Genomic DNA, 23,287 nt, shown 5'->3' on the forward strand with positions numbered 1-23,287 from the left:
GTTAATAGTATTTATTGTACTTGTGCTAACATAAACAAATGCCAAACAGCTTTAATTTTATTAAAAAAAGATGAGTGAATTCTTTAACAAATGGTCATTGTTTGTTAATATCAGTCAATCAATTAAGCATCATTAACTAATGGAACCTTATAGTGAGTTATATATGAATCCATAAAATATGCTTATTCCAAAGCCATAAAGCAGCGCATTGGCATTTTGTTTAATGATGCTGATGGTAATGGTGGGGTTGGGGAGGGGAATAATGACAAAATGAGCACCTTCAATAGACGCTCGGGCCATGAATAAACTGCCCTCATCGGCCCAGTCCAGAGTCCTGCATTTTATTAGCAATAGCCATGCTAAAATAACCTGCTAACACGTCGCACAGCGCGGCAATAATAACCTCCTCAATCATATTTTAAAAGTCACGTCAAGCCAGGCCTGTATAATTCATCTCTATGCAAATACATCAATGTCAGCCCATTAGTGTATTGCTAAAGAGGCTTTTTATTAAAATGCATTCTTGCCTTGTCCTTTTTTTTTTTGTCATCTCTTTTTTTTTTTTTAACTCACTCCCAATAAAACATGAGCCCTATTGGCCAAGAATTATAGCAACTATTAGAGTAACATATGGACAGCATGCACTCGGAAAATAAAAACCAACAGATAAAGTAGCAGGGTCATGGCAGGGTACAAACACTTAGGAAAATGGCAGCGGAGTAATAGATTTCCCTGTGCCACTGGAATCAAAGCCTTATTATACATGCATTTAGAGCTGTATTGTGTGGCTGGATGTGCAAGAGGGAAGTTATGACCGGTGCCATGAATTAAAAAGACAATAAAAAGGTGATAAAGTGCATGCTGGATGTATTAAATGTTTTAATGAAATTAAAGTAGTGGAGGAGCTGTGTGACGTCTCGATCATTCTATGATAGTGACATTGTGGAGAGTGAGAAAGTGATTGAGGGGGGGGGGGGGGTAGCATGGGTTGAGCAGGAATCAGCTGATAGAGTTCCTGTCATTGGAAGACACCGAGATGAAGCCAAGTGTCATTCAGATCCAAAGATCTAATCAGAAGTGAGAAAAACTAGGATTGTCACTTGATTTTATGTATATGTATGTATTATGTATATGTTTATGTTTATGTTTATATATATATATATATATATATATATATATATATATATATATATATATATATATATATATATATATATATATATATATTTTTTTTTTTTTTTAATCGAGCGATTTAAATGTTCAACATTTTCATAAACCAATGCTGGGATAGTTTTTCAATTGCATTTAAATGACACTTTTTAACCCAATGATTGGGTTTGTCAATTTTAACCCCAATTTTGGGTTACAACGTCCCAGAATAGTGTAGAGAGTATACAGCTATATAAAAAAATTAGAGACCATCCACTTGAAGAATCTTGGTTTCTCAGGGTTTATGATTTTGAAACTACTGGTGTCCATATTTAAATTAAAAATGTTGTTATTAATAGTCTTTTTTTTTTTTTTGCATTAAAAGCAAAAATGTGCTGTTTTTTTTTTTAACAAAACCAATGTAAATTAGAGCAACAGAAAGTAGCTTTAAGTAAATGACCAATTGTCATTTATCAAAAAAGCTCTTGATGACAATATTTTGATTTAAAATGTGTTAGACATGATAACAGACCTTAAAGAAATCATTTTACTTAAACCAATATTTATTAATTAATTCCAATAAATGCCATTGGCTTAAATATTTATGCCAGGTATAGGAATTGTTTGATTTATTAGTATGTTTAGATGCAAAAACCTCTAAATGAGTCTGAATATTTCTTCTTAAATGAGCAGTTTTATCAGGCTCCTGTGTGCAGGTTTAGTAATTTCACGTTGGGGGCAGAAGATAAATCCTTCTCATTGTCTTTAAAGTGAAATAACTCAACATAAACAGGAGACCAAATTTTTTTATTTTCGATGGACATTTCAGATGGCCTTTACAGGTTTTTACTTCTCAATACCTTGTTTATTCTTTAAATGTCTGATATCATGTAATACACTGTGCATTACTTAATTTCATCATATAATATATACAAATCAATGGATTGCTGTATACACTTAATATATGGTATCTTTAAACATTTGTACTGTTTTCTCTGTCTACCTTCCATATGTGCAGATATACAGCTATAGCATGTCCGTAGTCAGCCTGGTGAAAGAGGTGGTTATTTTTTCCTAAACTATGGACCTTTTTGCATTTATTTGCCTCATTTTCTTTTTAATTATGAGGTTTAAATACTTTTTGAGTATCAACCACACTTTTGATGTACCAAAAAACATTTCCTAAAAATTTGGAAAAAAAAGACAAAAACAAATTTTCTAATAAAAATGTATTACATCATATCATTAGAAAAAAAGGATGCTGTTCAAGTTTTAAATGAAAAACTAGTCTATTGTCATTTATTGGGCAAACACAAACTAGCCAGCACATTTAACTTTCCTCAGTCATGCTGAAGCAACCATCAAAAGAGGATTCTGCTTGGTCTTAAAGCCTTTTTCTATGGTTATTTTCAGTTTGTTATTTTGGCATAGCAGTCAAAATAGAACAAATGAGCTCGTGTATGGGATAAATTCTGGACCTTTGTCAGTGAGGGGTGGGTCTTTCGAACCATCAACCCCCTAGCTAGGGGCCCGTATAACGGTCAATATTTTTTTTAGCCTATTTTAATCAATTTATTTAAATGTTAGTGTCTAAATCAGTAAAAGTAAGGTGGCAAAGTATTCTTTATTTATTTATTTATTTATTTATTTATTTATTTATTTATTTATTTATTTATTCGGAAGCCTCGGGTGAAACCAGCAGAAAACGAGGGGTTTATCTGCTAGAAAAAGTTTTATGAACCGCAAAAACAGTAAAGTGAATCCTGCACATTCTCCACGTGTTTACCGTGTTGTGTTTGGCCGAATGCGGTGTTTTCGGGGCCTGATTACCCGCTTATAAGTCTAATGCTTTAGCGGGGCCAGTGGATCCTGTCATGCCTGCGTGAACAGTGGATTTTTCTCCTTTATGGTGTCATTAATTTACCGCGGATCATTAGCCCTCATACAAACCCATGTTTTGACAAATGTAAGCAGTGAATTATGTACATAATGTACCGCGGCCGTCCGTGAATGAATCACATGATAAACAGGATCTGCCCTGGCATATTACCCAAATGTGTTTCAGGGGGTGTCTTTCTGTGCCCAGACTCGTCACTCCATTACCGGGACAGCTCACTCAATAGCGGCTGTGTGTCTGACACATGCGGCCATTCACAAGCTTTTCATTGTGACCGCCGGTGCGTTCCGGCTAACAGCATTAAATATCGGGTCTGATGAAAAATGATGAAAAAGTGAACATGGAAATGATATTACGCTGCGTCTCTGGTTTCTTGTGCCCCGCGCGCTGCGCTTCCTGAAATATGGAATTTTAAGCGAACGCGCGGCGTGAATTTCATTGATGAGCTCGGCCGTATTTTTCTGTCATTTGTCTCGACATGTATTTAACATTTTTGCTAGTGGTTCAGACTGATGTAAATTAGGGTGTGATGCTGAGTGTTTACGTGCTGTGGAAGAAATAAAGCAAAAAACCTGTCGTCAGCTTAACATTAATGTCATTTTATTTAAAAACACTTGTATGTGATGTTGCTTACTTAAGCATGTGACACAATTTAACAGAGGGATTGACTGAAATTGGCCCTAGACCACAAAACCATTGTCATTTTTTAAAAATTGATTTGACTTTTCTAAAAGCGGGTTTGTATTTCATTTTATCTGTCCTTTGCCCAGTAGATCGGGCAATTTTTTTTGCAGTTTTTCAGAACTTTGATTTGTTAATGTCTTGTTATAATCGGGTTAAACCGACCCTGAACCTTGTTGCATGGAAATATATATATATATATATATATATATATATATATATATATATATATATATATATATATATATATATATATATATATATATATATATATATATATATATATATATATATATACATCACACACACACAATGTTTTTTCTTTCGTGCCTTTGCTTTCCATTGATGTTTGGGTTTGTTGAAATAGAACACTTATACAATTTGAAAATGTTTCCATCAGAGTTTTGAAAAAATTAGATAGATAGATAGATAGATAGAGATCATCATTTTAAATGGCCTATAGTGCTTAGTAATGCACACTAGGCTACTAAACAAAATTGAGGCTTTTACACATATACAGTGAAAAATTGACTAAATATCTTAATGGATAATAAAATAAAATTTTCTAATGATTTTTGGCATGAAAAAAATATAATTTTGACCCTTATAATGTATTTTGGCTGTTGACAAAATATTTATCCATGAAACAAGACTGCATCCAGGGTCAGAACTATGTAAGTTTTAAATGACAGTAGCAGCAATACACAATAAAAGCAAGCTAAAATATGAACAGAGCAATGACATAGTTGAATTAAAACAAACAAACAAAAACAACCACAAAGCACATGACCTAAAAACAAAACAAACAACTGAAAATAGGTTAACACAAACTCAAGAGTTTAAATAAAAGAAACAATTTAAATAGCAGAAAAATGAAGCAATAACATAACTCTATAAACAAGAGTTAAACTCAGAAACACATCTGTTTAATAAAACATCAGCAAAGAAACAAACCAAAATATTTTAACAAAAAAAGAAAATATTTAAATAAAAAACAGAGCTATTATATCATCAACAAAGCAAGCAAGAAAAATAAAGTGACAACATGAATAAATGGAAAAATAAAAACGGTTTAAGCCCAGTTATAAAAACAACAAGACATTAACAAAGCAAAGTTCTAAAAAAATTCCAAAAAATAATCTACAGGGCAAAGGAAAGATAAAATTAAACCCAAATCTCAAACAAACTGCTAAAATATTGTTAAACTCAAATAACAGTAACAAAGCATATAAAAAAATGATATAACAACTAACAAAATGCAAACAAATGAACACATGAACTTAAAACTCCATCATTTAATCAAAGAAACATCAAGAAAGTCAATTCAAAATAAACCAAATAGAGCACCCCAAACAAACAAATGTTGAACTGTTTATCATCAGCTGGAGGAGACTATTATCCAGCTTTTTTTTCTCCTTTTGCCTATTGAATTTGGATGATTCATGTACATGTTTCACAGTTTTATAGCTTGGGTTAGAGCTTAAGTGGGAGACCAGAGCATGAACTCCACGCAGCCTCTTGCTGACCGGCGCTAATATCTAAAATGCTTCTTATGACCTACTTATGAAGTCAATCTTTGTGAATCTATTGATCTGAATGCCAAATCCGAGACTGCAGGCTCATGCAAACGGACGAAGGACGATGAGCAGAGAAGATCTTAAGTGCATTGTTTTGACCTCTCGCCTCCGATTCACCACATGACCAGAGACCCAGACGGTCCTTTCTGTCAAAAGTCGGAGGTCAAATGTTCCACAAGAGGTCATTCGCCATCAGTTTAATTTAATATTTGGACAATGGAGTAAATACATAAAAGAATGAAATGCTTTTAAAGAGGAAGACTTTAAGTCGGTGGGGGATGGACTCTAATTGAATGGACTCCTGATTTCACTGCCAAAGATGTTTTGGTGCGTCTTTAATCAATGCTTAAGGCTCATAAAATCCCTAGGTCATAGTCAGGCATATTTCCATAATCAATAACGACGAGACCTCAAGTTCAGCAGGCTATGATCCTGTTCATGCCTCTTTATTTTTCATAGAGATATTTATCACTATTGCTGTCACAGAGAATTGGAAACCACATATAAATGCACATCTCGAAAACTAAAAACAGTTTAGTTTTTTCTGCTTGTGTGTGTGTGTTTAAATCCCAGTTCAGAGACATGTTAATATATTTACAATTCAGCTAAATATATTTAGCTGAAATGAGTGAGCTAAGTTGGCTGTAGTGTATGTGTGGGTGTTAATGCCAGAGTGTATGGGTGTCTTTCAGTGTTGAGTTGTGGCTGGAAGGGTATCCGCTGCATAAAACAGATGCTGGATAAGTTAGTGGTTCATTTCGCTGTGGTGACCCCTGAGTAACGAAGGGACTAAGCCGAAAAGAAAATGAATGAATGAAACTACTATAAAGTATTTTTTTATGCAAGTTGTCCCATAATTTTATTGTTTTTTAGGAACTGCAAGTTCATACCACAAAATTTCATACAAGTTGTTTTGTTTGTGTACGCTTTTCTCAACATTCTGACAGTCCTTTTAATTTTTTTTTATACTTGAAACAAAATTGCAAGAAAGGAAAGCTTATATCTGCTAAAACCTCAAGTTCACAGGTTGCAACTTTGAAAAACAAACTGGCAGTTCTAATTTAAAAAAAGGCCAGAATTATGACAATTGTTAAACTGTTAAAAAGTTCAAATGAAATCTCTTGCACTCCCAAAGTTATATCTTGCATATGACGTCACCTTGGAATTATAAGGTCCTATCTGCGTTCTGAATGATTTAGAAATATTGAGCTTTAACGTTTTTGCCATACATTGCAAAAAGTATGTGTGTAACATTTGATTTTTAAATAAAAAGTCTTAATGTAAACAAATGATAAACACATCCCATAATGTAAATAAGTTGTCATTTAATAAGAATGTCAATGACTCAATTTTGACATTAATGTCAGATAGAACCTTATAATTCAAGGTAACGATTTGCCTTTTTCTAAATTGCCCAATTCAGAAAAAGAAGTCAGAATTGCCAAACATTTGGAACTGTAAGAGAAGAAGCTAGAATTCTGAAACTTTTTTTAGTTCTATGCTGGATTTGTAGGTTTGTAGACTTTCTCACAATGCTGAGTTGTTTTTTGTAACCTGTATCACTAGTTTGTCTTTTTTCTTATGGTGAGTTTATAACTTTTATTTGTGCAATAAAATGTTTTTGAGATTCTCACAATTCTGATGTTTTTCCAGAACATTTGAAACATGCAAACTCCACACACAAATGCCAGGGCCCTTCTTGCTGTGAGGCAACAGTGCTAACTACTGAGCGAAATGTGATGAGTCACAATACTATAATTTTCATATATTTATTTATATATTTTTATTCCATGTGCGGGAAACAATCCTCCACACCATCATGATACCCAAGTGTGGTAAAGTGATAAAACTAAACAAGGCTTCGCTACCGTTTAATCACTTGAGGTTAATGGTTCTGTTTTTTTTACTTCCTATTAAGTTTGAGGTGTTTCACATCTCATTCTTTTATTTTACTTCATTTGGTTTGATTTTACAGGCATCGCTTTAGCACACATTGATGCCCCGCACTGTTAAACTCTAAAGAGCTTCAATAAAACACCTCTGTCAGTGGCCTGCCAATAAAAAATGAAAACCCATTTAACTCTAAGGAGGTACAAGTCTGGTCTGGGGCCAGTCAATAAAACAAACACAAACCCTGGCTTCCTGGTGAAAAAGACATTGCTGGTTTGCAATGGAGATTGCAAGGTCAAAAGGACAGAGGTAGAAAAGCAAAAAGAGGGACAATTCAGTGGAAACCATGTTTTTGCACATGCACTGTTTTTCACATTTCACACAGTTACATATGTTTTTTAAATGACCTCAAATGAACAAAAAAAAAAAACCTGATGAAAATATACCAGACCCTCTAAGATTAAGCAATTCTGTGATCACAGAATTTAATGCTAAATCAAAAATCAAGCAAGTTGTTGTTGTTGTTGTTGTTTTATTGTCGCAGCTTAATCCGTCATTAAATTTCTCGTTTCTTTAATATAGAGGAAATGCAAAGAGGAAAGCAATTTTTTCTGTTTTCCTTAGCATCTCAGACTGGACTGAAATATGGTGCAGTTGTTATTTATAGCCATAAATTAAAATGCATTATGTTTTTACAATAGTATAGCATTGTACTTGCAGAAATTATACAACAATAATAATAATAATAATCATCATCATCATCATCATCATCATAATTATTATTATTATTATTATTATTGATAATAATAATAATAATTTTATTGCTATAAACCTCTAAATAATCTGTCTTTGATAAGATGACACTTATTACATGATAAAACTTAGTTTTAATTGTGGTGTTTATTTATTTTTTTTGTGCATATATTTAAACTTGTTTTACTTATTTTTATTTATTTATTTATTTATACATGTATGTATGTATGTATGTATGTATGTATGTATGTATGTATGTATGTATGTATGTATGTATGTATGTATGTATGTATGTATGCATTTTATTTATTAAAACATGTATTTATTTGTACATGTTTAAATATTTATTTATTTATGCATGGATTTTTACATGCATACATACATGCATGCATACATACATACACACACATGTATGTATGTATGTATGTATGTATGTATGTATATGTATGTATATGTATGTATGTGTATAAATATATGTATATATATATGTGTATGAATGTGTATATATATATATATATGTATGTGTATATATATGTATGTATATATATATATATATATATATATATATATATATATATATATATATATATATATATATATATATATATATATATATATATATATATATATATTTTATTCTATTTATTTATTTATTTATACCCATTTATTTATGCATGCTTTAATTTATTTTTTTTACCTGTTTATTTATGCATGTGTTTATTTATATGTACATGTATTTAAACATTTATTCATTTGTTTATTTATTTATGGATGTATTTATACATTTATTTATTAATCTAATTATTTATAGCTGTTTATATATGCATGTATTTATTTAAACCTATTTATTTGTTTGTACATGCATTTAAACATTCATTTATTTATGCATGTATTTGTACATCTATTTAAATGTATTTATTTATTTATACATGTTTATTTATGCATGTCTGTATGAATTTTATTTATTAATACATGTATTTATTTGTACATGTTTAAAACATTTATTTATGAATGTATTTATACATGTATTTATTTATACCTGTTTGTTTATTTATTTATTTATAACTTTTTTTATTAGATTAGATTCAACTTTGTCATACAATACAAGTACAAGTACAAGTACAATGCAACAAAATGCAGTTTAGGTCTAACCAGCAGTGCAAAAGCAGCAAGTGCAGGATACAGGTATAAGTTATAAAGTGCAGTTTTAGAAAAACTATGATGATATTTACAGATGGATGTACTATGAACATTATATACAGGTTGTATTAGCTATGAACAGAGATTTACAATAAATGGATGTATGTACAGGTTGCTATTAATAATCAGAAGTGTGCAGATAGATAAACATAATTACAAATGTCCATGTGCAGTGGTTATGTATAGTTCAAATAAATGAATAAGTGCAATGAATATGTGCAATTCTATGTGCAAATGTTAAATAGTGCTGTGATTGTGAGGAGTATAAGTTAGAGGGGAGAGTGGGGTGTATTAGGGGGGCAAAAAAGTCAGTGAGGGTCAAAGAAGAGAGAGACAGCTCTGGGGAAAAAGCTGTTCCTCAGTCTGCTGGAGACTGAAGCGCCTGCCGGAAGGCAGGAGTGAAAACAGTCTGTGAGCAGGGTGAGAGGAGTCCTTAAGAATACTGCGTGGTCGGCGCAGACGGTGTTTCTTCTGGATGTCCTCGATGGCTGGCAGTGTGGTTCCTGTGATGCGCTGGGCAGTTTTCACCACCCGCTGCAGTGCCTTACGCTCAGCAACAGAGCAGCTTCCATACCAGACTGTGACTCAGTTGGTCAGGATTCTTTCTATTGTGCAGCGGTAGAAGTTCACCAAGACAGCTGATAAGAGCTGGTTCTTCTTAAGTTGCCTCAAGAAAAATAGGCGCTGGTGAGCCTTCTTGACCAGGCTGGAGGTGGAACTTCCCTTGAAGGATGAAGGATGAGACAGGATTTTGCATGTATTTATTTATTTACACGTGTTTTTTTTGTTTGTTTTTTTTTGTACATGCATTTACACATTTATTTATTTATTTATGCATGTATTTTAAAATATTTTTTAAATACATGTTTATTTATACATTTATTTATTACTTATTTATTTATACCTGTTTATGCATTTATTTATTTATACGTGTATTTATTAATTTGTACATGTATTTAAACATTTATTTATTTATTTATGCTTGCATTTATACATGTATTTAAACTTATTTATTTATTTACGCGTGTTTATGTATTTATTTATTTATTTATTTATACATGTATTTATTTATTTGTACATGTATTTAAATATGTATTTATTTATTTGTACATGTATTTATACAGTACGTATATTTAAACATATTCATTTATACGTTTATTTCTAAATATATTTTTTTATTTGCACATGTATTTAAATATTTATTTTTTTTATGCATGTATTTATCCAGGTATTTATACATATTTTATTATACATGTTTGTTTATTTATACATTTTATGTATACATGTTTATTTGTTTATTTATTTATTTTATTTATTTATTCATTTATTCATGTACTTATTTTTATACATGCATTTATACATTTTATTTATTTATACATATTTTATTTATTCAAGTTTATTTATTTATACCTGTATTTAAACATATATTTATGTATTTATGCATGTATACAGTTATTTAAACTTTTATTTATGCATGTATTTATTTATTTACTTGTATTTATTTAATTGTTTAATTACTTATTTAATTGCTTATCAGAGATTTATAAGCTGTTTGTGTATTAGATGATTTAATACACTTTATAGGGTTAAAAGATAAATACTGTTTTTTTCAGTTTTTCCCTTATATAAACCAGAGAGACAAATGTGTTTGACAGCTTTTACAAAATTGTTGTCTACATTGTCACAGCAAAACACTAACAATATTGCCACAAATTTTGAGAGAAGCAATTTTAGGCATTTTGAAAAATGTCCTGAAAAATTCTAGAGGAATTTATGTACTGTATATCCGTCAACTGGTTATATAATGCACCAATGGCAAAATATTGTCCAGATGACATCTATATTAAAGAGCTCTCCTTGTGGAAGAGGGCAAAAAGTCAAGTCCCTCTGGCTCTGGGCAGAATGGTCACACTGGCTGCTGTAATGAGGCCAGGATCTCGTTCGTCCGCGAGTGTGAGCTGAATCAGGATGAGGAATCACAATCACTGTTTGCTCTTGAAATGATTCCATCTGAAATGAGGCCCATTACGTTCTGCTCAAACACCATCGGCTCCTCCACTGTGGACAGGGGTCAAAAGTTTACACTCCAAAGCCTGTGTCAAAGCTCCTGAGCCAACAAAAGACACAGATTATATATGAACATTCCTGTTGCTGTAACACCATCATTTAGAGCCCACAAGTAGACATCCACATTAACTGAACTTGAGTGCTTTATTTCAGGGGGCTTGGGCTTTGTAATATAACTTCATGGTTCAATCTTTTTTCTCTCTCTTCAACTGTTCTGTTGTTTCCTCTGTAGTAGTATGATTATTTCTAATATTTAACATTCATTTCCAATTGATACACTCACTTTTGGCAAGTAAGAACGAAATTGGTATGAATTTTAAAATGTTATGTTCCTTTTTTTGCCTTTATGGCTCTCTGCAGTCCTTTTTTCTGATTCCTCAATTGCACTACTTATAGCTGTATCATAATTCAACGTTGTCAATGACAAGCCTGTATATTACTGTATTGTTTGAATTGACATAGAAATGTATGAGTTTGGAAAAAAAGGTATGAATGCTGTGCATGAATAACCATCAGAGAAAAATCTTCATTGATATTTTGAAGATCACCAAAACTTTAAACATAACTTGATCTCAACTGGAAACTTGACTATTTCATGTATAAATTAAACACTTTTCAGATGATACAATTTTGTTTGTATGACAATATACTATTTTATGGGTAACGCAGTGGCGCAGTAGGTAGTGCTGTCACCTCACAGCAAGAAGGTCGCTGGTTTGAGCTTTGGCTGGGTCAATTGGTGTTCTGTGTGGAGTTTGCATGTTTCCCTGCTTTCGCATGGGTTTCCTGCGGGTGCTCTGGTTTCCCCCACAGTCCAAAGACATGCGGTACAGGTGAATTGGGTAAGCTAAATTGTCCATAGTATATAAGTGTGAATGAGTGTGTATGGATGTTTCCCAGAGATTGGTTGCAGCTGATAGGCCATCTGCTGCGTAAAACATGTGTTGGATAAGTTTCAGTTTATTCTGATGTGGTGTGCCTGGAATCCTGGATTAATAAAGGGACAAAGCCGAAAATAAAATAAATGAATGAATATACTATTTTATAAGGAGGCATTTAAACCCCACTTCTAACTCTACTCCTGCTCGCTGCAGAGCCATTTGAGCAGAGCTGAGCTCCAGCGAGGGGAAGCATGAGCTCTTGCTCTGCCTCCTGTCAGCTGTTTTAATGCGTACACTAACCCCACCCCTAACCCTACCCCCAGTGACATCACTCGTAGAAGAAGTGCAAAAAAGGTGGAGCTCAAGCTCAAGCTCCCCCTCGCTGGAGCTCAGCTCGCCCAAATGGCTCTGCAGCGAGCACCACTTGCCTCTTTGAGGGTTGAGCAAATCATAAACTGAAGAGAAAGGTTTCTGCAAATTGTTGCAAACAATTTGCATTTATAATTTATATTGTTGAATTTATACAAACAAATAACGTTTAGTAATATTCAACTTAATTTGTTTAAATTCAGCCCATATAAATTGTTTACAACCACTTAGCTTAAAAAAACATTTAGTAAATCCAAGGAATCATCTTTGAAATATTTTTGCAGTGTACTAAAATGCAAGGGTGCAGATTTGCTTTTTATTTTGGTGTAACACAATTTAACCCCTCTTCCCTCCTAACCCTTTCTGTACATATACATTAATGAAAGTTGACAGAGCATTTTTTTAATATTGGAGGTGATTAAATTAATTTAACAATCGTTGGATGTTGGCGGGACACGTCCTTTCCATCCATGCTAATTCTATGCCTTTGCTAGAATGTACAAATGAGAATGTACAAATAAATATGAATTAGCCACTAAATGAAAAAGTTACAGATTGCAATTAGATTGCATTGAAAACAAAACTGCCATGAGACAATGCATTTTCTATTATATTGTATTGTATTGCATTGTATTGGATAACTGATGGGCGGCACTGTGGCACTGGTTAGCTATGTTGCCTCACGGCAAGAAGGTCACTGGTTCGAGCCTTAGCTGGGTCAGTTGGCATTTCTGTGCGGAATTTGCATGTTCTCCCCTTAATCACATGGGTTTCCTCCGGGTGCTCTGGTTTCCCCCACAGTCTAAAGACATGTGGTATAGGTAAATTAAGTAATCTAAATTGTCCGTGGTGTATGTGTGTGAATGTTATTGGTGTTTCCCAGTGATGGGTTGCAGCTCGAAGGGCATCCTCTGTGTAAAACATATGCTGGATAACTTGACGGTTCATTCCACTGTGGCAACCCCAGATTAATGAAGAGATTAAACAACAACAAAAAAAATGAATGAATGAATGTAAAGCTGATATTTCTGTGACACCATTGTTTGTACAAAAACATGTCAGTGTAGTTTTGTTCTCGATTCTGTAAACAACTGCTGCCAGGTTGGTTTTTATCTTATAATATTTTTATTATTATTATTATTATTATTTAAGGGATAGTTCATACAATTTTTTTTAATCTTCAGCATTTACTCATACATAGGTGGTTCTAAACTGTTTCTTCTGTTGAAAAAAAAAACAAGATATTCTGAAGAATGTTGAGGAAAAGCAGCCATTGACATTCGTATTAGGAATAATGGATGTCAATGACAATGGTTTTTACAGTCATACAGAAGAATCATTTTCATTCTCCAAATAATCTTTGTGTCAAGGGTTCTTCAAAGAACGGTTTGTTTCTTAGTCTGAAGAACATTTTAATAATCTAAATAATATTTTCTCATTTTAAAGATCCCATAAAACTAAAATAAAGTTTTTCAAATGTTAGTATCAGTATGTTAATTTTAAGTGTACCTGTAAGTTAGCGTGCTCCAAAACACTAACAATTCGCGTTTTGAAAATATAAAATTGCGATAAACATCTAAAGCTCATCTCTTCCACCTAAATTGATCAACGTTTTCTTCGTCACCTTCTACTTTTTTCTTATCAAATCTTGACCAATCAGATGCTCTCTGGTATTTTACATGTCCCGCCTCTTCAAGATGCTTCTCGTTTACTTTTCATTTGATGCGCATAGGATCAACCCCTCTCACTGACAGAACAGTGATCAAACAAACACTATAGGCTATTGCTTTAAAACGGGAGGAGTTACTGGTGTTCCACCCTCTTTTAATTTTTCAGTTGAGATTAAGTCAAACATTAGAAAAAAATGCACATTTGAAAGCACTTCATGGGACCTTTAAATAAATTGATTGAAGAACTGAAAGGTTCCATGTAGTTTAAAGGTTCTTCATGAAACCATCAATGGCAATAAAGAACCTTTTTTGTGTTGTGACGCATTGCGACAGACATTTTTGTTTTTTCCTTTAGTCATTATTGTAAAAATTAAATTGCACTACTTTGTCCTCAGCCCAACACTAAACTGTTGTGATAAATAGTAAATATTTTCAAACCATTCGTAAAAAACTTGAATTAATAAGTTGTGGGAATTCTATAAATGCTATGATAACACAACGAGTAATATAAACATATAACAATACTGTAGTTTTTCTACAACTTCAAAAAAAAAAAAAACTCATTGGATGAACTCAGTTTAATTGAGGGCAGGATTTCCATCCAATAAATTTGCTTAGCACCAACTAAAAAAGCTATTTACACAATTAAATGCAATTGAGTTGGTCCAACATAGGACAATATCAAATAAAAGTCTGATAATACCATGTATGTCTATTACGTGTAATGCATTTTAAAATCTCTTAAAGTTATCCTGAATTAACTAAAAAGCCATTTTTAAGCATATTTCATGAGTTATACAGTTGATTGAGACTGATCTCAGAACTCATTTTAGGACAGTTATTGCTCACTGAGCAAAGCAACAAACTGCATTTTTGCTAACTAAGCTGTTAACACCCAAAGCATGGGTGCTTCTGCAAGGTGGTACTCTCAAAACTCAAAGCTTTACATGAAAATCTTCTAAATCTTCAAACTAAAGTGAAGATTAAACTCTTAAAAGTTTTTCTATTAACTTTATAATCCTAAGATTACTTTTGTTTGTCAACATTTCCCACTCTTAATTCAATCCCACGCAAAACATGGGAACTACAAATTCCCTAACCAGGTAATTGGACCAACACAATTCCTTCATGTTGTCCCAAGACAAAACACTTAAGTTAACTCAATGGTTTACAAATTTAAGTGGACTGAACATAAAACAAATAAATTGGCCAAATAAATGACACAAATTGTGTTGTTTCAGCTCATTTTAAACAGATCATTTGAACAAGCAACAGGAATATTTTTTTGAGTGTATAACTAAAATATACTACAGTATCAGTTTGCTATAGTTAATAAGGTGTGCTGTAACATGTATTGATAAAGTGTTTTAAGTACTATAAAATATACAATATAATATGTAATATACTACATTATGGTAAAAAAACAATATAGTATTTACTATAAACTGTTATATTATTTTTTCATGTTGGAGTGTAAACGAAGCATCCTTATGTGCAAGCCATTTACAAGGTGTAGAGAGCAGCTGCCACATGGGATCTGTCAGATTCTTCACAGTCACAGAGTAAAGAGCATTAGATTCCTGCGCTGTCGCTTTCTGACCCTGCAGTCTTCATTTCCCCCCAGAAACAGTGCAGGATTGAGAGCGGAAAAGCAGAGGCGTCTCTCCTGCTCCTCCACAGACAGGGGTGACATAACTAAAGAGGCATTAACACCCAATTGCCACATTGCTAAACAAACGACGGGGCCTTGGCGAGCATGGGAAAACAGCATTATAACCCGCCAGCAAATTGACAAGAAGAAAACCAGACAATTTAAGCCTTGTTCCGCTCGTCGTATCTGCGTGGAACTGACAACTTTCTATCATGTATACCAACTTTCCCAGGCCGGATTAGGTACATAAAAGAGTGTGAGTTTGACCATAAATCAAGCTCTCCTGGGTCTCGCCTTTCTCTCACTTTTTGCTTGTAGGAAACACTAGTTGTGTCTGTTCTCTCAGGTCTTGAAGGCCTGTGAGACAGCCGGGAGAGTAAATATTAACCTACTCTCGACCAAAGTGTGAACAGATTTAAAAAATCAGGCAGTTCGTAAATCAGGATTTTAGTTGCGTGGTGAGTTATTAGTTTAATTACAATTGCAGATGTGGAGCACAGCTGAGAAACCACATGAAAGTGCAACTGAAAAAAGTGCAACTGAAACACACAATAGTGTAAAAATAGTGTTTTTTTTTTGCATTTCCCCCTTACTGATTTCTTATTTTTTGTATGTTTGTCACACTTTAATGTTTCAGATCATTAAACAAATTTAAATAAACAAGTATAATACAATTAAACAATTCATGTATTTTTGAAATTAAAATCTTTATTATTAGAGGAAAACATCCAAAACTACATAGCCACCACAACTGTTTTATTATTATTATTATTTTATGTTTTATTTTTTTACTAAACAAAATTTAACAACAGTGAACAACATTTGAAGTGGATCAAAATTGGACTGATACGTCTTAAGACTAAACGTGACTTCTGTGTTGTGTCCCCAAGGCTCTGGAACTCTCTTTCCTCTATAGGACTGAGAACTCTAGGATTAGTTAAACTTAAAAAAAAAAAAAAAAAACCTTTAAAGACACACCGTTTTTGGTCAAGCTTTTAATTAAGTTTTAATTAAGCATGGTGAGCTTGTTTTACTTTTATGTTTCTGTTCTTGGATATTTTAACTTGTTTTAATATGTTTTCTTTTATTAATATGTTTTCTTTTACATGTTTTTCGGTTTTATTTTATTGTAAAGCACTTTGACTTAATGTCTGTGAAAAGTGTATATACAGTATAAATAAACTTTTATTTGCTCACCGTTACTTAGATGTATATTGTTCGAGTGTAATGTAAAATCTACTTTCTAGCGCAGTAGGTTGTGCTGTTGCCTCACAGCAAAAAGGTTGCTGGTTCGAGCATACTTGTGTATGAGTATGAATGGGTGTGTATGGATGTTTCCCAGAGATGGGTTGCAGCTGAAAGGGCATCCGTTGCGTAAAGCATATGCTGGAAAAGTTGGTGGTTCATTCCGCTGTGATGAGAAAATGGATGAATGAATGAAACTTTTAAAACACAAGCACTCAACGCTAAGATCATAAAAACCTGTATTAAATCATTGCTTGATTAAATTGAAAACAATTACAACTGCTTCAAGAGAATAGTTGAATAGTTTAAGAGAATAGTATAGATTATATTCCTTGTTTAATAAGGGGAGAAGACATGGTAAATTGTTTCAGAGAAAAAATGTTCTGTTTTTGTTTCAATTTGCTGTGATGGAAAATCAGTGGTAATCCATCAAAAAGGGATTTTTTTCTGAAGTCTTCTGAAGCTGAAACATTGATATTGTGTTGTTTAAAAAAGAATATGAACATGTCCGAAAACATGGCACCTTTTTAAAAGGATTTTATTCCTTTGTCATGACATGACATTTGTATCCAGGGGCTATTAGGATTTCATTCTTAGGGGGCTTATTAATAATAGTATTAATCTTTTTTCTTAAACATCAGTGTTTATATATAATCTATAAACTGTTAACTCAGTACTTTTAATCAATTGTTTGTTACTCAGAAATTAAAATACTGCTTAAAAAGGCTAAACAAATACAATCATTAGGTATAATACAAATATGATCATTATAGGTAAAGTATAATTAAGATTGCACGAGTATTTGAAGCGAGATTTCAATTTTAAATGATATTTTTTCTAAATCTATTTTGATTAATTTAATAAGGTATATGCCGAGCTAGTGTTTTTCCCATACTGATAAACTTCCGGTGACCTGTTATTGTAATTTTTTTCCCATTTTATACAGTTCCTTTTACAGGCTAGTGCAGAAGCTCCGTTGATACTGCGGTAAAATAAATGCTCATATTATAAAGACATGGCGGGGAAAAATGTAATTTAATGCGGTGCTTCTTGTACAATCTGAGACCCACTTTATATTGGATATCACTCAGCTAGTGGAGATAGCTGATTTTTAAAGAAAACAGCCCTTAAACGTGACGATTTTACATTGGCATACAGTTCGCCAGAAGCGCTTAACCCAGGTTACTGGCAAATTAAAAGTCCTATTCGGCATATACCCTATAGTTAATGGTTTTAAGGTCACAGATATGACAGTCAAGGGGACTATAACCTTCTAAAAATGCTCTAGAACTACACGTTTTTATATTAAATTCAGAAAAAAATTCATTAGTAGTTTACAGACTAAAACTAAATTAAGATTTACTCAAATACATGACTACAAATCTAATTTCGTTTTCAAAATGTGTTTTAATTATGCTTTATTATATTTATTTATTTATTTTAATTAGTCACAATTTGTGTATTTTTAAAAGTAGCAAAGTTGCAACAAGATTCATGAAGGAGGATCAGTGTCTTGTGAGATCTCCTGCTGAAAAGACGCCGGTCGTCACTCAGATAATTCCCTCTGCTTCATTGTTGATGAAGCTTTGCTCTGGTGTCCTGCTGCTCCAGTGTGTGTGCTGTGGAAAGCGCCTCAATGGGGCCTCTTTGTAATCCTCTAAAATGGAAAATTCACAATTTGTAGCAATTTGTCTCACAGCAGCCCAGGCTGTTAAAAGAGCCCTCATTCACTCCCCACCCAAGTAGACAAGACCTGATTACTGGAAAATATATAATAATGACAAAATATTATATTATATTATATTATATTATATTATATTATATTATATTATATTATATTATATTATATTATATTATATTATATTATATTATATATAATGCTGCATTTAATAAAATCTAATGTAATTAAAAAGTCTTTTTAAATACTTCCATATATCTTGAAGTGAATATGAAAAGTGAACTTTTACATACGGCTTGTATAGGTGCACACCAAAATAAAAATATAAAAAGTATAAAAAAGATTCACAAGCCTGCAGATCAATCTTGTCAAGTACATTCTGTATGTGCATTTACTTTATTTTCTTGGAAATCAGCTTTTATTTGTTTTACTTCTTTTATGGCAGTCGAGTTTATGGCTCTCAACTTAATTCCAGAAGCTGCTACGAGAGAGCGAGGAGAGCAATGCTGCTGTACTGAAGAGATTTGGAGATCAGTAACGAGATTAACATTAGCTAAAACACAGTGAAAAATTAAATGTTGAACAAAAACAGACTTGGTCAGCGGGTTAAATGAAGCCGCTACAAAATAGAGATTATTCTGTCAAATCAAAATGAGATCAAAACCTGTATTACTGTTCCTTTATTTTCCTTTAACAATTGATTGAAACAGCAGATTATCTGGTAACACTTTACAATAAGGTGGTTATAGTTAGCTAATGCAATTAACATTAACAAACATTGAACAATACATTTATTACAGCATTTGTTCATGTTTGTTCACGTTAGGTAATGAAAATACATTTGATCATTGTTAGTTCATGTTAACTCACTGTATATTAACAACAATCATGAATTTGGATTTTAATAACGCATTAGTAAAGGTTGAAGTATGTTTAATGCTATATATTACTAGTTCATGTTAGTAAATACATTAACTAATGACACATTATTGTAAAGTGTGACTAAATATCTTATATTACAATATTAGGGGTATGACACTGTACAAACTTTTAGCAGGTTCACCAGAATTGCTGAAACAGTGTTATTATTGGATTTTATGTGACAGAATCCTTTCAACAACCAATAAGAGACTGAACACACTTAACATGAACATGCAGAAATGTAAAACCGCTGTTAAGAACACAATCAATCTCCTCCTCCATTCACAAGCATGGTGGAAAGCTCAATATATTTGACCCTGAAAGTGATAAAGTGGTTTTATAATACTTTTTTTTCCTGAAATATCAGTGGATTGTAGTTCCTTGCCTACAACAACGCAATAGGCTAGTTGTCTTGTTGTATGTGTGTTTCTTGAAGAAGTCCCACACTGGCGTGTTATAATAGCTCAGTAAATTCTGGTGACCTCAAAGTCTCACCAATTTACAGCCAATGAGTTAAAGTGTGTCCAATTTAATCCTTATAGGTGTTTATGGAGTGGAAAGTGCAGGCCTGCTCTCAAAGTGAATTGAAGTCTTCGTGTCCTGTGCACCTGAATAAAAGGATGTGAAGTTTCAGACTGATGACCGCTTGGACAGGTGGGTAATGTTATGAATTTACTATTAATAACATGAAATGTGACTTTTATATATATCTATATAACATTTCTTACGTTTAAGCTGTATTAAATAATGATTAGAAATCAACAAATTTTATTAATTTAATGTAATTTCACACAAATAGTGCTTTTTAGTTTGCATTAATTAATTGCAAAAAATTTCATGTTTATTCATTTCTAGCTAAATGACACCAAGTGCACCACAAAATGAAATGTATGATCATTTTGGAAAAGTCACACTTCACCATCCAAAAAAGCAACAAATCCAGCTGTATAAATGGGGAAAAACTGCATATGAAGTGTAAACAGTACCGGCCAGCATGGGTTAAACTGCTGTTAGGCAAATAAATATCTTGACGTAATTGCATGAGGAGGTCTTTTTTTGTCGACCTAAATTCACACTTCACCTCATTAGCAACTCGGCTGAATGATGTGAGCAGCCCATTTCAGTAATGAAGCATTAAAAAAGGACTTTCAATGATTTTTGGTCAAGCTAAAGGTACTGCTAAAGTATGTTATAGTGCTCACCGATGAAACCATCATGAAAAATCAATACGGACAATGGCTAAGAAAGGTGTCAGCATTTATTAATATGGATCTTTCTGACACAAGCGTCAGAGATTTCTGATGCAGGATACGTTTCTTCATTATAATCCCCTTTTCGTTAAACATATATCTTCAAAAGTGCATCACGGTTGGTCTCAAGTTTAATTTTGCAGAATGTTTTCAGCATTTTAACTTTCATCCGTGCAACTTTCATTGCATATTATTGTCCATGTTTTAAACCTCTGTTAAGGTGCCTAATGTAATTGGATTCATTTTCCAGTTAAAACTCTGATACAATTGTCTTTTTGAGTTCACATACAGCCACTGGCAGACATTCACACAAAATAATTTGTTTCACCGGCAGTAATTTTGTTTTGATTATTTTCAACTTGGCTGTAATAATGTTTGGCATTTTGATATTTATTAAACGCGTATGTAATTGTTCCAGCCGTCGCATTTTGGGTCCGCCCTACCATCAAATCTCACTTTTCTTGCCTGTAAACCGGGCGAGCAAACAATCCAATCTCTTAACCGAATGAGAACCTTTTCCCTGCTTTGATTACAAGCACTCGCACACAAAGAAAGCAAGCGAGCAACGCTTCCGTCTCAATTTATTTATTTATTCCCTTCTAAAGTGAGCCGTGTTGTTTAAAAAATGGTTTTATATTAATTTCATGGATTATTTGCTCATTAGGCATTAATCATAGTGCCCCATCTGGATGGGACTGCCGTGACTACAGGAGAAACAGCTATTCTGATCTCAATTAGATTATGCCTCTCTTCTTAGCCATCCCATAAATCATTCCCCCAAAGTGAAATTAACAGTTACTCGAGCGCATTAATAATCTGCGTCAGGCATAGGAGAAATTCAGCAACTGGAACCACCCGTCCCAGCCAATGGTGAAAACATCATTTTGTTTATGAAATATAAACATTCCACGGTGGGGTTCCTCCGCAAATTCTTGCCCCCCTCTTCTCTGTCCGTGACAGGGAAAAATGATGGTGCGCCGTGTGCCAGATGAGCAGTCACCCGGACATGGTGTGTACAGCCACACAGCTTGATCAGACTCCAGATGGGCTTGTGCTGCTTTTCTACTACGCTGGCTTTACTGCAAACATATACTCTGCATATAATCTTAGATTGCTTTTTGATATCGTCGGGGGAAATGCATGAAGGTGCATGTTTTGGTTTGATGGGCTTTATTCATTTGTTTATGAATGCACAGCAACATTGTGATGTCTAAATTATCCATCTGGTGCCGTAACGATTATTATTTATTTATTAGTTTTTATTTCTGATTAAATTTATATTTCACACCAACAAGTTTAAGCACTAATTTAAACTAGAATTTTGAAGTTCTGAGTAGTATTAGCACAACTTTTTGCAGTTTCTGTACTGGGTACCAAACTTGCAGAGTGAGAATTCATTGTGCAGTGTAAGAATGTAGCTAATGCTCAGACTTATGAAATCAAAAGGTTGTAAACTGGAGACTTGCTCTGAACTGATCAGTTGAATCAGTGAACCGTTAACTGGAGACTTTCTCTGGCCAGATCATTTTAATGAGTGAATCCTTGAAATTTACAACTGTCCTGATCATTTGAATCTGTGGATTATTAGCTGGAGAGTCACTCTATCCTGATCATTTGAATTATTAGCTGGAGAGTCACTGTCCTGATCATTTGAATCTGTAAATTGTTAGCTGGAGATTCACTCTGTCCTGATTATTTGAATCTGTAAATTGTTAGCTGGAGATTCACTCTGTCCTGATTATTTGAATCTGTAAATTGTTAGCTGGAGATTCACTCTGTCCTGATTATTTGAATCTGTGAATTGTTAGCAAGAGAGTCACTTTGTCCTCATCATTGGAATCTGTGAATTGTTAGCTGGAGATTCGCTCTGTCCTGATCATTTGAATTATTAACTGGAGAGTCACTCTGTCCTGGTCATTTGAATCTGTGAATTGTAAGCTGGAAAGTCACTCTCTCCTGGTCATTTGAATCTGTGAATTATTAGCTGGAGAGTCACTCTGTCCTGATCATTTGAATCTGTGAATTGTAAGCTGAAGAGTCACTCTGTCCTGATCATTTAAATCTGTGAATTGATGGATAGACAGTCGATCTGTCTTGATCATTCGAATCGGTGAATTTTTAGCTGGAGATTCGCTCTGTCCTGATCATTTGAATCTGTAAATTGTTAGCTAAAGAGTCACTTTGTCCTGATCATTTGAATCTATGAATTGTTAGCTGGAGAGTCACTCTGTCATGATCATTTGAATTATTAAATTGTTAGCTGGAGATTCGCATTGTCCTGATCATTTGAATCTGTGAATTTTAAGCTGGAGATTCACTCTGTCCTGGTCATTTGAATCTGTGAATTGTAAGCTGGAGAGTCACTCTCTCCTGGTCATTTGAATCTGTGAATTATTAGCTGGAGAGTC

General features: G+C 33.3%; 1 long non-coding RNA gene across 4 annotated transcripts in view; it reads left to right on the forward strand.

Moving 5' to 3' along the window:
- LOC141379847 (uncharacterized) overlaps window positions 1–23,287 on the forward strand; it is a 118,614-nt gene that overhangs the window by 4,497 nt on the left and 90,830 nt on the right. For 2 of the 4 annotated variants that reach the window (XR_012396724.1, XR_012396723.1), the window contains exon 2: window positions 20,172–20,283. This is a non-coding gene — a long non-coding RNA (uncharacterized lncRNA). Of the gene's footprint in view, window positions 1–20,171; window positions 20,284–20,484; window positions 23,145–23,287 lie in introns of those variants that run through there. The other 2 variants (XR_012396722.1, XR_012396721.1) reach the window with 2 other exon arrangements.

The sequence above is a fragment of the Danio rerio genome, chromosome 21, assembly GCF_049306965.1.
Source record: "Danio rerio strain Tuebingen ecotype United States chromosome 21, GRCz12tu, whole genome shotgun sequence".
In the NCBI taxonomy this organism is placed as follows: domain Eukaryota; kingdom Metazoa; phylum Chordata; class Actinopteri; order Cypriniformes; family Danionidae; genus Danio; species Danio rerio.